Here is a 13,867-nt window from a genome sequence, read left to right as displayed (position 1 = left end):
TTTTTTTGTTTGTTTTTTTTATTTATTTTCCTCAAACATTGAATTTTCTCTTAAAATACTACTAGTATACTCAATGTGGTGTGTGAGCACAAAAATAAGTGCTTAAACTGTTACAGATAAGAGAGAAAACTGTCTTCACCAGCCAACCAAACAAACAAACAAAACAACAACAACAACAACAACAACAACAACAAACTTTGGGAATAAAATAGAGCTTATGAACCTGGTAGAGAAAAAATGATAGAGACAGATTAATAGGAATAAGCCACTTACATGAGATATCCCACTGTGATCTAAATTCAACTGATCATTTATTGTTTGAATGGGAAAGTCATTTTTTATTATCCTCTCTAATAATTACATTGCACTGATTGATTTGGTTTTATGGGATATTCTTTATTTGTTTTATTTTGTTTTGATTTGATTTGATTTGAATCCGCAGAAAGAAATTACTTTAAATGTGTCAATATGAAAACACTCAGTGAAATGAGAGTAGCTGATCTTATCACAACCAGTTTTCACAACCAAGCTAATCTCCTGTCTTGAATTCTATTCTTATTTTCCGTATTTGCATTTACTGGGTACAATTCTGTTTTTCCTATCTTGGATACACCACACTGTACTCTTGGACAAAATCTGTATAAAGGCAGTATTTATCTGCAGGAAGTGATACTTAATAATGTCAAACCTGGTTAATTCAGGGTTTTATTTTAAATTTTACCCTCCATTTCTCTTTCTCTCTTTCCTTACCTGTATTCTTATGCTTCAAGTCAGTAAGAAACAAGAGAGACAAATGTGAAAGATGGTGTCTAAAGCTAATTGACTAGCATATTTAAAGTGGATTGTTGTTGCTTGGAAACAACAGAAACCTCTTTACTAAACAGTCTGCAGGGCAAAGTAGGGCAACAAAGTTTTGCTGAAGGAAGAGTCCTAGTAGAAGATGGTCAGCGGCTTCACATTGAAGGAAAATGTAGTTATAAATAATATTTTGTTTTCCAAGTATATTAAATAGCTATACTGAACTAACTTTGAACAAAATTTACGACAGTATAGTCAACTGAAATTAGGTGTCATGATGACTGTGGGCCAATTTTCTGCTTATTCCATAAGACCCTCTGTTCCTTCTAGCAATAGTTCTTTCTTCTCTGTCTGATTTTGAGAGCCTGCAATTTACTTATTATAGTAAAGTGCATATTATGTAGAAAGAGATTATGGAGATCAAAGGACACCGAGATTTCTAAAGTGCAGCAACCTTTGCTTGTATGACAGCCTTATGAAATATATATATATATATATATATATATATATATATATATATATATATATATACAATACATATATCTCTATATAAAATATATATCTATACAGTGAGGTAATATTCAAAGTCTGCATTTTGTAGTAGATAAAGTAATATGTCCTATGAAAGCACTGACAATTCCAATACAGATGATTTACTAAAATTAGCTAAACTTTATCTTCACTTCCATCCACGGGCAAAAGATAAACAGTGGGTTCTAAATGCCATCTCCAAGGAATTGAAGAAAATAATGTTAACAGTAGTAGTCAGCATGGGTTCATGAAGGAGAAGTCATGCTTGACAAATCTGATAGACTTCTATGATGTTATAACTGGGATAGGTGGGAGCAATGGATGTTGTATTTCTTGACTTCTGCAAGATATTTGACACTTTCTCCTGCTACCTCCTTGCAAAGAAGCTTAGTTAAGCACAAAATAAATGAGAGGACAGTGAAGTCTGTAGCGAACTGGCTAACTGGTAGAGCTCAGAGGATAGTGATAAAAGGATCATCGTCTAGTTGCAGACCTTGTCTCGCTCCAATTTATAGGAAGAAGAGATTCTTTAAATATATGTGTACCCAATGGCAAGATTAAGACACAAAGGGCCAAATGTTAGCCCTACCACTTTATCACAAATCCCAGTTGCTTAGGGAGATGAGAAAGGGAAGATGGGCAATAGAAAAGGGATAAGAAATAAAAAGCAAGGAGTCTTAGTAGAAAGCAGAAGAGAGATAATCACCAGCGTGGGTCCAGTGTGGTTCACAGTTCATCCATTGACCTCAGGAACACATCTGGTCACTGTGGGGATGGGAGAAAGTCAGAAAGCTTAGCAGCAAGCAGGCTTGGGTTGGTTCTTCCAAAGAGGCTTTACCCTCAGGGAAGTCTCTGTCAAAGGTTACTTTGGGAGATCTTCTACGAAGTCCTTAGTTTTATGTGGTCCTTTTATCCCCCATTCCACTAAGGTGGTTTTTTTTCTTATTCTTTTCTCTCTGTTAGTATGACATATCTGGCCCAACAGATAAGCCATCAGGGACTGGTGCCTTCTCTGCCATGCACAAGCATTATCACCTTTTGCAGTGGTCAGCTTCTTCAAGCCACACCCCCAGAAAAGGCTGCTTGTCCTGCTTCTTCTTATCTTTGCAATTATAAATAAAGGTACTGTGGCATGGTGACACCACTCACTCCCCTGCGTAATTTGCAGTTGTGAGTCTTTATCACCAGAAAGGCCTCAAAAAGCAAGTTTTTTAACAAATGAGAAAACAGTTTTGTCTTTCACAGATGTGTAACTAGTGGTGTTCCCCATTCAGTACAAGGTCTGGTCTTTTCATTATTACCATTAATAATGTGGATGGAGAAACAGAGTTATTCCTCAGCAAGTTTGCAGATGATACAAAACTGGGAGAAATGGCAGACACATCAGAAGTCTGTGCTTCCATTAAACAAAAACAAGAAAGGCTGGAGAGCTGGATGGGGAGGAACCTGAAGAGCTTCAACAGGAACAAGTGAAGAGTCATGTACGTGGGGATAAATAACAGTATGCATTAGTACAGCTTAGGGAATGACCTCATGGGTAAAAGCTAGGAGAGGAACTTTGGGATCCTGGTGTATAACAGGTTGGCCATGAGCCTGCATCAAGCCCTTGTGGCCAAGAGGTCCAATGATATCCTGGGGTTCATCAAGAAGAGTAAAGCCAGCAGGTCAAGGGAGGTGATCCTCTTTGTGTGAGGCCACATCAGAAATGTTTTGTCCAATTGAAAACTACTATGCTCCTCACTGCAAGAAAAGACAGGATTGCCCTATTGAGAGTCCAGCAGATTGCCACAAAAATAATGTCCTAGAGTATTTCTCATATGAGGAAAGGATTATTCACACTGGAGAACAAAAGGCTGGGAGGTGATCTCACCATAGCCTATACATATCTAAAGTGTGGGAGTCAAGTGGAAGAGGAGAGATTCCTTTCAGTGACAGAATAGGAACAATGAATAAAACTGCAATAAAAGAATTTCCATAGAACACATGAAAGAAATACTTAATTGTGAGTGTGAAAGAGCACTGGAAGAGGCTGCTCAGAGAGACTGTGGAGTCTCCTCCACTCAATATATTCCAGACTCCTCTAGATGTTTCCTGTGAGATATGTGTTAAGAAAAATGCTTAAGCAAAGGGGTTGGCCTTGATGATCTTCCTTCTTGTACCTCTGGATATCAGTAGAGGATTTGGGTACAACATCTTATCATAGAATGGCTTAGGTTGCAGAGGACCTTAAAGACTATCTAGTTCCAACTCCCCTGCTGTGGGCAGGGTTGTCAAACACTAGATCAAGCTGCCCAGGATCTCATCCAATCTAGCCTTTAATGTCTTAAGTGGTGGGGTATGCACAACCTCTCTTGGCAACCTGTTTCAGAATCTGACCACTTTCTGAGTAAAAAATTTCCTCCTAACATAATCTCCTTTTTTAGTTTAAATCCATTCCCCCTTCTGCTTTAATTATCACATTGCACAAAAAGTTGTCCCTTCTCCTGTTTCTAAGCTCCCTTCCAGTAATGAAAGGCTGCAGCAAGGTCTTTCTGGTGCCCCTTCCTCTCCACACTAAACAAGCCAAATTCTCACAACTTGTCTTCATAGAACAGGTGCTTCAGCTATTTGATCATCTTCATGGCCCTCATCTTGATGCATTCCAACAGCTCGGCATCATTTCTGAACCAAGTTCCCCAGGCTTGCACACTATACCTCAGGTGGGACCTTACAAAAGCAGAGTAGAAGAGGACAATCAATTCCCTTTCATTGCTGAAAACCTGTCTTCTCAAGCAGCCCAGGATACCATTGGCCTTTCAGAATGCAAGTGCACACTATTTATCCATATCTGCCTTTTCATCCATCTGGACCCAGAAGTTCTTCTCCACAGGACTGCTCTCAATGAGTTCCTCTCCTTGTCTGTACTCATGTCTGGGACTGCCTTGATCCAAGTGCAACAGCCTTTACTTGGCCTTATAGAACATCATTAGACTCTCCATGTACTGAGTTTTTGAGCCTTTCTGGGTCCCTCTGGATGGTGTCCCTCCTTTCTATTGTGTCAATTGCACCACTCAGGATGGTGTCACCAGCAAACTTACTGAGGGTACACTTGAACAAATTCCCTACGTCATTGATAAAGATGCTGAAGAGCACCTCTCCCAAAGCAGATCCCTGAGGGACACCACTAATGACCGACCTACACCTGAACACAGAACTATTGCTGTCAACCCTCTGGCTATGGCTATCTAACCAATTCTCTATAGGCCTAATAGTTCAGTCTTCAAATCCATCATACTCCAATTTAGCGATAGCAGTGTGGTGAGGGACAATATTAAAAGCCTTGTCCAGGTGAACATCATCAGTTTCTTTTTCTTTAACCTCCAGTAATGTACCTTTGTTTTAGAAAGTCACTTCAATGAGTTCTATACTCACTTATCTTTTTTTTTTTTTTTTTTAAGTTAAGGCTGGCTAGAAGATAAAACTCTGGAACAATAACTTGTCATAATATGTTTCAGAAAATAGAATCAAACTTGATAAATGTTATTATTTACTTCCTAATTTTCACATGTAGATGAAATGGCTAATATTGACTGGAGAAAATACTAATCTCCATAGCTTACAGCACTAAGACTACAAAAACAAGGCAGTTTTTAAAACAATGCTATTCTTTGCTTTATTGTTATTACTACTATTATTTATGAATTGTTGTAAATGTTGTACATGGAGTTGTAAAAATTCACTTGTTTTTATGTTGCTTTCATTATTTGTTTATTTATTTATTTATTGCTTTAGAATGATAGCACGTTTGAGGGTGAATTAAAATTTTGTCGAGTGATAAGTGATGCACTCCTTAGAGAATCTTTTATTCTAATTCTGGAAGAGTAGAGCCAACGAGCTATTTTCAAATATGTGGAAGCTCAAAGAAATTAAATGAAGATAGATCCAAACAAACCCCTAAAATTATAGTATTATTATCCAAAGAAAGATGGAAAAGTTGAAAAGTAAAAAGTTTTGTCGAACTGTGTTTACTTTCTATGAGTGTTTTAATGTTATCCTAACCAGGAAATATTTCCACATGAGTTGCATTCACACAAAAGGAATCCAGACATTTCATATAAAATATGTTGGAATAAAGAACTTCAATATTTTTTTTCCATTGTTTTCTCTAATTTAAACTAATTTAGCGTCCTAGAATGATCTGATAAAACATTTCTTCACTGTCTTCTGAAAGAAAAAAAAAAAGGATTCTTATGATTATTATATAAAAGTAATGCAGTAATGCAGTAATATTTTATAGACATTTTATTCCCTCTATATTCATCTAAATGTCTAACGGAAATCTAGTACTGAAAAATAATCTGTAAACAATATCACTAGCCTACAGAAGGGATGATAGCTGGACTTTTACTTGATATTTACTGAGAGATTGTTTTATCAGATAAAAATGAGGTAGGAAAGGACTTCAGACTTTTTTATTAAAAAGTCATGTTTTGTGCCTTTTTCAAGAAAAATGATTGGAACCAACCACAAAGTCTTCATATAAATAAATACACAAGAATGAAAACAAATATCAAGAGATGCCATTTTCCATATTATTTGTTAGTTCATTATAGCATACTGCTTGACCTTGTATGTAATTACCACAGAATTATAGAATCATAGAAACAGAGAATGGCCTGGGTTGAAAAGGACCACAATGACTATCTGGATTCAACACCCCCTGCTAATTGCGGGGTCAACAATCACCAGACCAGACTGCACAGAGCCACATCAAGATTTGTACTGAATGCTTCCAGGGATTGGGAATCTGATGCCTCCTTGAGCAACCTGTGCCAGTGTGTCACCACCCCCTGAGTGAAAAACTTCCTCCCAAAATCTAACCTAAATCTCCCATCTCAGTTTAAAACCATCTCCCCATTGTCCTTTCACTATCCACCTCATAAGCTGCCATTGTCCCTTCTGTTTATACACTTCTTTCAAGTGTTGGAAGGCCACAGTGAGGTCTCCCTGGAGCCTTCTCTTCTCCATGCTAAACAAGCCCAGTTCTCTCTACCTTTCTTCAGAAGAGAGGTTCTCCAGCCCTCTGATAATGGCGCTCCTCTGGACTCATTCCATTAACTTTGCATCTTTACTGTGATGCGGGCCCCAGGCCTGGATATAGTACTCCAGATGGGGCCTTACAAGAGTTGAGTAGAAGGGGACAATCACCTCCCTCTTCCTGATGGCAACCCATTTTTTAATGCAGACCCAGAACACAGTTGGTTTTCTGCGCTGCAAGTGAACACTGATGACTCATGTCCATATTCTTGTCTACCAGGACCCCAAAGTCCTTCTCCACAGGGCTGCTCTCAAGGGGTTTGTTGCCCAGCCTGGGCTAGCCCCAGCCCAACTGCAACACTTTACATTTGGCCTTGTTGAACCTCCTTAGGTGCACATGTGCCCACTTGTCCAGCCTGCTGAGGTCCCTCTGGATGGCTTCCTTTCCCTTCAGTGTAGCAGCTGCACCTCTCAGCTTGGTGTCATCTGCAAACTTGCTGAGGATGCATTCAGTGCCATCATCTATATCACTGATGAAGCTGTTGAAGAGCACTGGTCCCAAAATTATCCCGAGGGACTCCACTTGTGACCAGCCTCCACCCTGATACAGAACCATTAACCACAACCTTTAAATTCTTAAATTCTCTTTATGTCAAATTTTACATGGAGGCATGAACAAGTGGTTTCTTTAGCCATTCAAGTGTTAATTATTCAGTTTTGAATATATGATCGTACATGTAAGGTAGAAATTTTGTTCTTCGTACTCATTTATGTTCAGTGGGAAATTTCCCACACAAGGAGACACAGAGCTGAGTTCTCAGTAGGATAAGGATTGTACTAATTTGCATTTGTGTATGTGTAGTTTTCATTTCAGTGAATATTTAAATTCTGCCATTTTTTGGCAGGTATAAATTCTTCAATTTTTTAATTGAGTATGAGTATTAAATATCTTACTGAAGATATTTTAAAGGACATCAGCTGGGTATTTCATTTAAGCACTAAATTAGTGTTGATTATGTAGTTGCAAGACAGAATCCACAGATTCCAGTAGCTCTAAATTAAACTGACATGTAACTTTTGTGTTTATAATACAGAAAATTACTTGAAGCTGTGATTCTGAACTTGTTGGGGACTGATTGCATACAAGCTTTATTAAACCTGTCATTAATAAGCTATTTTCTTTTTTGGGTGGATTAAATTTCTGGGTACTAAAAACAAATTATGGTCTAGACACCAGCAATTAATGTTGCAAGTCCTGCTCTCTTGCTGTGGGCACTGTGCGTTTTAATAATATGTTTAAACTTTTAGCTTATTGTTTCTCTTGGTTGGATGCTGCTATTGAACTATGTTTTTATCCTTCCGTAATCACAGTCTTTAGTTCAGATGACTTCTTCAAAGCAATCAAACTGATAATTATTAGTTTGTTTAATGATATATTTTAATGCTGATTTTACTATTAATTCATTTAGAGATCCATTCTTGTTCTTGTAACCATTTTGTTCCAGTTCTGTATAAACTAGCATGTATAATGAAGGAAGTAATCTGTGATTCAAGATTTGTAACTGTTAAAAAGTGTCTGAGGTAGAAGGATTATCATCCAGATAATATTATCATCCAGAGAATGTGAAACCTAATAACAAGAGAAGACAATTCAAGGTCTTGTCTTTGTTCTGGCCAAAAAAAAATAAATAAATAAATAAAAAAGGTATTTCTGGTAGGTGTCAGGTAAAATATTTTCAAAAGAGGGAAGTACTTATAGCATTAGAAGTCTAGCAAAGACTCCAGCTGGAGTGCTACAGAGTTCTAATTGTAAGAAAAAATGTGTGCAGCATTTCTACTGGGCTTCAAACAATTTCTACTGAAAAGGTTTCACAACTAACTTCAATCATTTAGCAAAGAGGTACCCCACTTCTTCTCATGAACGCCTACTCACTCTCAAGGTGATGTCATGCACTTAATTCAAATTCCAATTTTCTTTTATTTTTTTAATAACTATTACAACACAGACATGTGGACATATATATATACACACTATATTAGCTATATATATATATATATTCAGGTGTTAACACTATTAAGAAAGTGAAAATCTTTATATTAGAATAAAAGAAAATGTCTTAATGTCTTGTCAACCTTAGAAAAATAATAATAAATATCGGAAGTATAAAAGCCTGGAACAGTTATTCAAACAGCAACCATTTCACAGAAGATTTCAATAAATATTTGTGTTCCAGGCTCTCTGGAGGAGGATTTGGCTAGGTCGTGTTTAACTTCAGAAGTTGGACTCATTTCTCCAGCAGGGAAAAGATATAACAATTCATTTTCTCAGGTTTTGCTTTGTAAGCAAAATAATTAAAAAGAATTTTCATGCCCTATTCTATATTAATCTCACACTCCTTGATCTCACTTATTGTGACAGGGGGTCAGAATAATGATGGTCTCTGCATCTTTCATGTTGCACATCTTGACTTCAATGTTTGTGAGTATTAGCCATGTAGTTAATAAAAAAATTAGTGATCATAGAAGCATCAATTTCATGGTGTCAGTATGGTTGTTTTCCTGGTGGCAGGCAGGACTGCCTCCTATTTGGAGTTACAGCTGACAAGAATGGCTGAAACTGAGTTATGAACCACAGGGAAAAGGATGGACCTACTGACTAGTTTTAATATTAATATTAATATTAATATTATTAATATTATTATTAATATTATTAATATTATTAATATTAATATTAATATAATTAATATATTAGTTGTTTTTCTTGTCTGTGTGTCCTTTTCTCTTTGCTACTTCACTTACAGATGAGGCACGATTTCAAAACTTATACTTCCTTATCACTAAAAATGTATGTAGCTTCCTCTAGCAGTAGTAACGCTAATATTTTGCTTCTACAGCATATTTAATTTTTTAATTTTATTTTTCTTATTCATTCTAAAATTTAGGTTATGTGTTGTTCACTGTAGGGAAATGACTAGGCATTCAGTTCATTACATAGGAAGCAAGTTAATTTGTTTCAGGCAATTAACAAGAGAATATCACTATCAAGTCATACCTCTGGCTCTGATTATGATTGTACTTTTCAGCTAAAGGCTTTGTGCTTGCAGGAAAGTATTCACTAAAGTATCCATGAAAAATGATCGACCAGTACACAGTTATGATTAGAATAAAGAGGAACACCTGACTGCAACTACAAATACAATTCCTATATACTGGTGATATTAGTACTAGGATTAAAACAAATGTCCAGTCCTAATACTGCCACTGTATACACAAAATTTAGATGAATATCTAATCCACATTAGTTTTGCACTGTTATTTATATGTTCCTGTTATATGAAATACTTCCTGTCCTCTAACCTTCTATAATTACTGATGCTATTTTGCCAGAATGACTGCCTAGAAGTTAAAAAATAAAAACAAACAACTACTGTACTTCTTTAAATATTCATTAAAAGACTGATTAAAGTATGTCTGATCTTAATGCTTATATAATTTATAATTATACACATAGCTGATAAACTCAGTGGATTAAGGTATTTTATTTTATTTTATGTTTTAACCTGAAGGGAGAACATTTGAATCAAGCTTGGATAATAAGCAAATTTTCTGTAAAATATATTTCATTTAAAAGTGTTCAGTACTTGCAAGGTGTTTTGTTGGTGTTTTTGTTGTTTTTGTCTTTGTTATTTTTCTGATAGCTTCCATTATTTTAAAATCAATTCATAATTGGATTTTTTTATAACATTTTAAAAATATAACAAACTTTACTAATTCTTATAACATGTAACTTTGGGGAAATAGCTTGAGAAAATATGATCTTAATTTTAAGAATTTCCTTATGATAAATTACTCACCTTTGTAATAAGTATTCGACCTTGCATGAGCACATCATTTTCAAAAAGATTACATAAGATGCTCATAGAAATGGTCCTTGAACTTAGTTATCAGAGTTGAAGATTAGGTGTCTGCCAGTGTCAACACAAATGACATGGAAGTCTTGAATGTCAGTGTTTCTGGTTATAAAATTCATCTGCTTTTTAAAGAGGTAATCAGTAATCTTCAAATAAATGTACAATTATTTCACTATGAAATTTGAAAAGAGTGGATGATCACAATGTCAGAGATGCTTCACTGGCAGAACAGTCTGCCAGAAAGTCCATGTGGCACAGTGCAGAGGGTGGTCTTGTTTCTTCCTAAAGGATGTCTAGCATCTTCATGCAGTGTTGTCCCTGAGCTACTAAGCTCTGAAAAGTATCATGGATTGTTAGCTTATAGCCTGTTTTGCTGGAACAGGCATAATGCTTGCAGATGAGAGTAAGCTTCTGTGCTCTCATGCTTCCTAGTACTGCTATGCTCATGTTAGGATGGGTGAAGTGGATGCAGGTGTCTTGATTGCTACAGTGTAAGCTGTTACGTTCTCATAGGAGAAAAGACTCCTTGTGCTAGCACTTAATAGTTTCCATACCAAAGCAGCAGTGGTATCTCAACACTGCATTTAAGTGATCATTTCTTTCAGTCCAGATACCAAATAAATGCACACTGAATTTGAAAGAGACATAAATGATGTATAATTAATTTTCAAGCTATAATTTTTTTCCAGCATCTAACCAGATGTATGCATACTATTTTGTTTGTACATTTAGCTGTAAATTAAAATATGAAGGTTGTTTCCATATTCATGTATTTGTAGGTGACTCTTCCTTCCTAAAAATAGATTTAAAAGAATTATAATTTCACTAAAAAGTCAAAATATTTTTTTTTTCAGAATTATTATTTTTTAATACTTGTTTATATTAAATGTATTTCTTCATAGAATACAGTGTTGTCTTATAGCTGAGATGATGAGTGGAATTTTAGCTTCTATATAAAATGATTCTTTGGGTACTTAGCTGCAGATACTCTCAGTTTTAATATATATACATATTTGACTACCAAATACAAGAACATATTATTTGTTCCTGTTTCATTTTTCCCATGACATTTTAATGAAATATAATGAATACATATCTTTTAAAGATTAAATGTAATAATAATAATGATAATAATAATAACAATAATCTTAATGTATTTTTCCTAAACTAACAGTTCCCAGAAATTCTATTTCAAGGAATATTTAAATGTTATACTTACTCAAACAGCACACTGGGAAATATCTGAACCTCTTATTTCTAAAAACAGAAAGCAAAGACATGAGAAGAGACTCTTGGTGTCTAGAAAGCAAACTGTTTTCCCCAAACCACGTTTGTTTCCCAAATAATTGCAGCAGATCTTGGTATTTGGAACAGTATACAGAAAGAAACTCATAATTTTTCTTTTGAAATTGGGAGTGACATTTTAAAAATGACTTTAAGTTAAGCTTCTTGTGTGAGGTCTAGATTGAAGTGAGCTGAGTAAGGAGAAGGGAAAAAGAAAAATACTGATGTATAAGACCGCCACAATAATTCTCTGCACAGCTGATGGAAACAGTCAGCTAGATTTTCAGTGCTGTTATTATTTATCTGCAGGCCACTCTGGTACCTGCTCCTCTAATTATCTCTGTGGGGCTCTGAGAACAATTACAAGCTTGCAGCCTACATCCAGTGTCTATCAAATATGTATGTGTGAGATTTTTACTTTTTCTTTGTACTGCAAGTATTTACAGATGCTTTGTTTCATTTTTTTGCTGCTCCCTATTCTTACCTGAAAGTCTGTTTTAAAATCAAAGCTAAGGAAAATATTTGTTTCAATTCTGACAATCAGGTTTTATCTTAGGTATGAACTTTAGCGTCACTCACTAGCTGGCCTTTAAAGGGCAAGATAAATACCCATAAGTGAAAAAAAAAGATGCATTTGTATTCTTTTTAAACAAACAAAGGTCATGTCTCATTCTTGCAGTCTTTCAGCTGTTTTACCTTTGGTTCTATCAAAAACTCAGAAGTTAGGTCCCATTACATACTTTTTTATTAGATCACAGAATCACAGAATTACCCGGGTTGGAAGGGACCTCAAGGATCATGTAGTTCCAACTCCCTTGCCTAGCAGGGCCACCAAACATACACATTTACTAGATCAGGTTGCCCAGGGCCCCGTCCAACCTGGTCTTGAACACCTCCAAGGACAGGGCATCCACAACCTCCCTGGGCAGCCTGTTCCAGGACCTAACCACCCTTCTAGTAAAGAACTTTCCTCTAACATCCAACCTAAATCTTCCCTCCTTCAACTTAAAACCATTTCCCCTAGTCCTGCTATTATCAGTCCTTTCGAAGAGTTTACTCCCCTCCTGGGAGTAAGTTCCCTTCAGGTACTGAGAGGCTGCAATGAGGTCAATTCAGTGTCTGCTTCTTTTCTGTTAACCTTTAAAAATGAAAAGAAGAAGTGTGACACAAAATTTAAATTCCTAGTTTCTAATCCCATGCATTTTAAACTCTGCAATAGATTACAATGGTTAAGATACATTTTCATCTGAAGTGTTATCAAACTTTGATCCTGCATTTGTATCTATAAATATATGACATTGTCCACAAGTTATACCACTGAGGTTGTGTTTTTTGTTGTTTTTTAAATTTTTTTATTTGTTTTGTTTTTGTTGGTTTTTTTGGTTTTTTTTTTGGGGGAATGTTTAAAAAAAAGAGAGAGAATACAATATATTTCTCTAAGTAACTATCACTCTTGATATTAATACTGAATTTGTAGAAAACATTTCCATCTATGTTTATCCTTTTATTTCTATATTTTATTTTTAATTTTTATTTTATTAATTCATTTTTTATGTAATGGTTGAATTTTGACAACTAGTTCTTTAATCCCCTTGGTTATGCTATGATAGGTAATATTAATTTCTAAATAAGATTTGTAAGTTATGAAAATTTCTAATCCTTCAAAATTTTTCCAAGTAGAATTTATAGAAGGAAGATATGTTAGAAGGTCATACTCTTGAGGAAATATGAAATAAAACAATGGAATATCTATGCATCAGAAACTTAACTAGGCTATTTTCAAAACAACAGCTCATATTTTCAAGGAATACCAGGATGATACATCTTTCATTAAAAAAATATATATTTTCTTGTAAGTAAGTATATTGAACAAACAACACAAGATGCAAAATACATATATGCGTATAGGTCACGCTTGTTTTTGTAACCAGGTATAGGTGAGTGATTAAGCACAGAAGAACATATTTTGAACTGATACTCTATTCTATGTAAGAAGGAATAAGAAAACAAAAGTACTTTTATTTCTATTTGTTTCATTTGCAGTGTCTGCAGCTGCTATTCTCATTATTACATACAGACCTTGGCATTATTTGCAAGACTAGTTTGCAATTTCATTAGTAATTCCTTTATTTACCCTCTAGAACACAAACTAGAAGGTGGTCTTCAACAAGCATGAGATCTGTATTTGAACTGCAATCAGAGCATCTTTTATACCCTGTGCTGGAGGCTGTGCAGTAGTTCCGAAATTAAACCCTCATGCACTCTCTTAAGATGGCCTCAGAGGTAGAGGAGACTAATTTGGAAATATCTTTCTGAGAGTATTTTTT

At 35.4% G+C, this 13,867-nt stretch overlaps 1 protein-coding gene across 42 annotated transcripts in view; it reads left to right on the top strand.

Annotated features, from left to right (window-relative positions):
- PTPRD (protein tyrosine phosphatase receptor type D) overlaps positions 1–13,867 on the top strand; it is a 1,051,440-nt gene that overhangs the window by 639,506 nt on the left and 398,067 nt on the right. The window lies entirely within an intron of this gene.

This window comes from Coturnix japonica, chromosome Z (assembly GCF_001577835.2).
Source record: "Coturnix japonica isolate 7356 chromosome Z, Coturnix japonica 2.1, whole genome shotgun sequence".
Lineage (NCBI taxonomy): Eukaryota > Metazoa > Chordata > Aves > Galliformes > Phasianidae > Coturnix > Coturnix japonica.
This window is presented reverse-complemented; position numbering and strand designations above follow the sequence as displayed.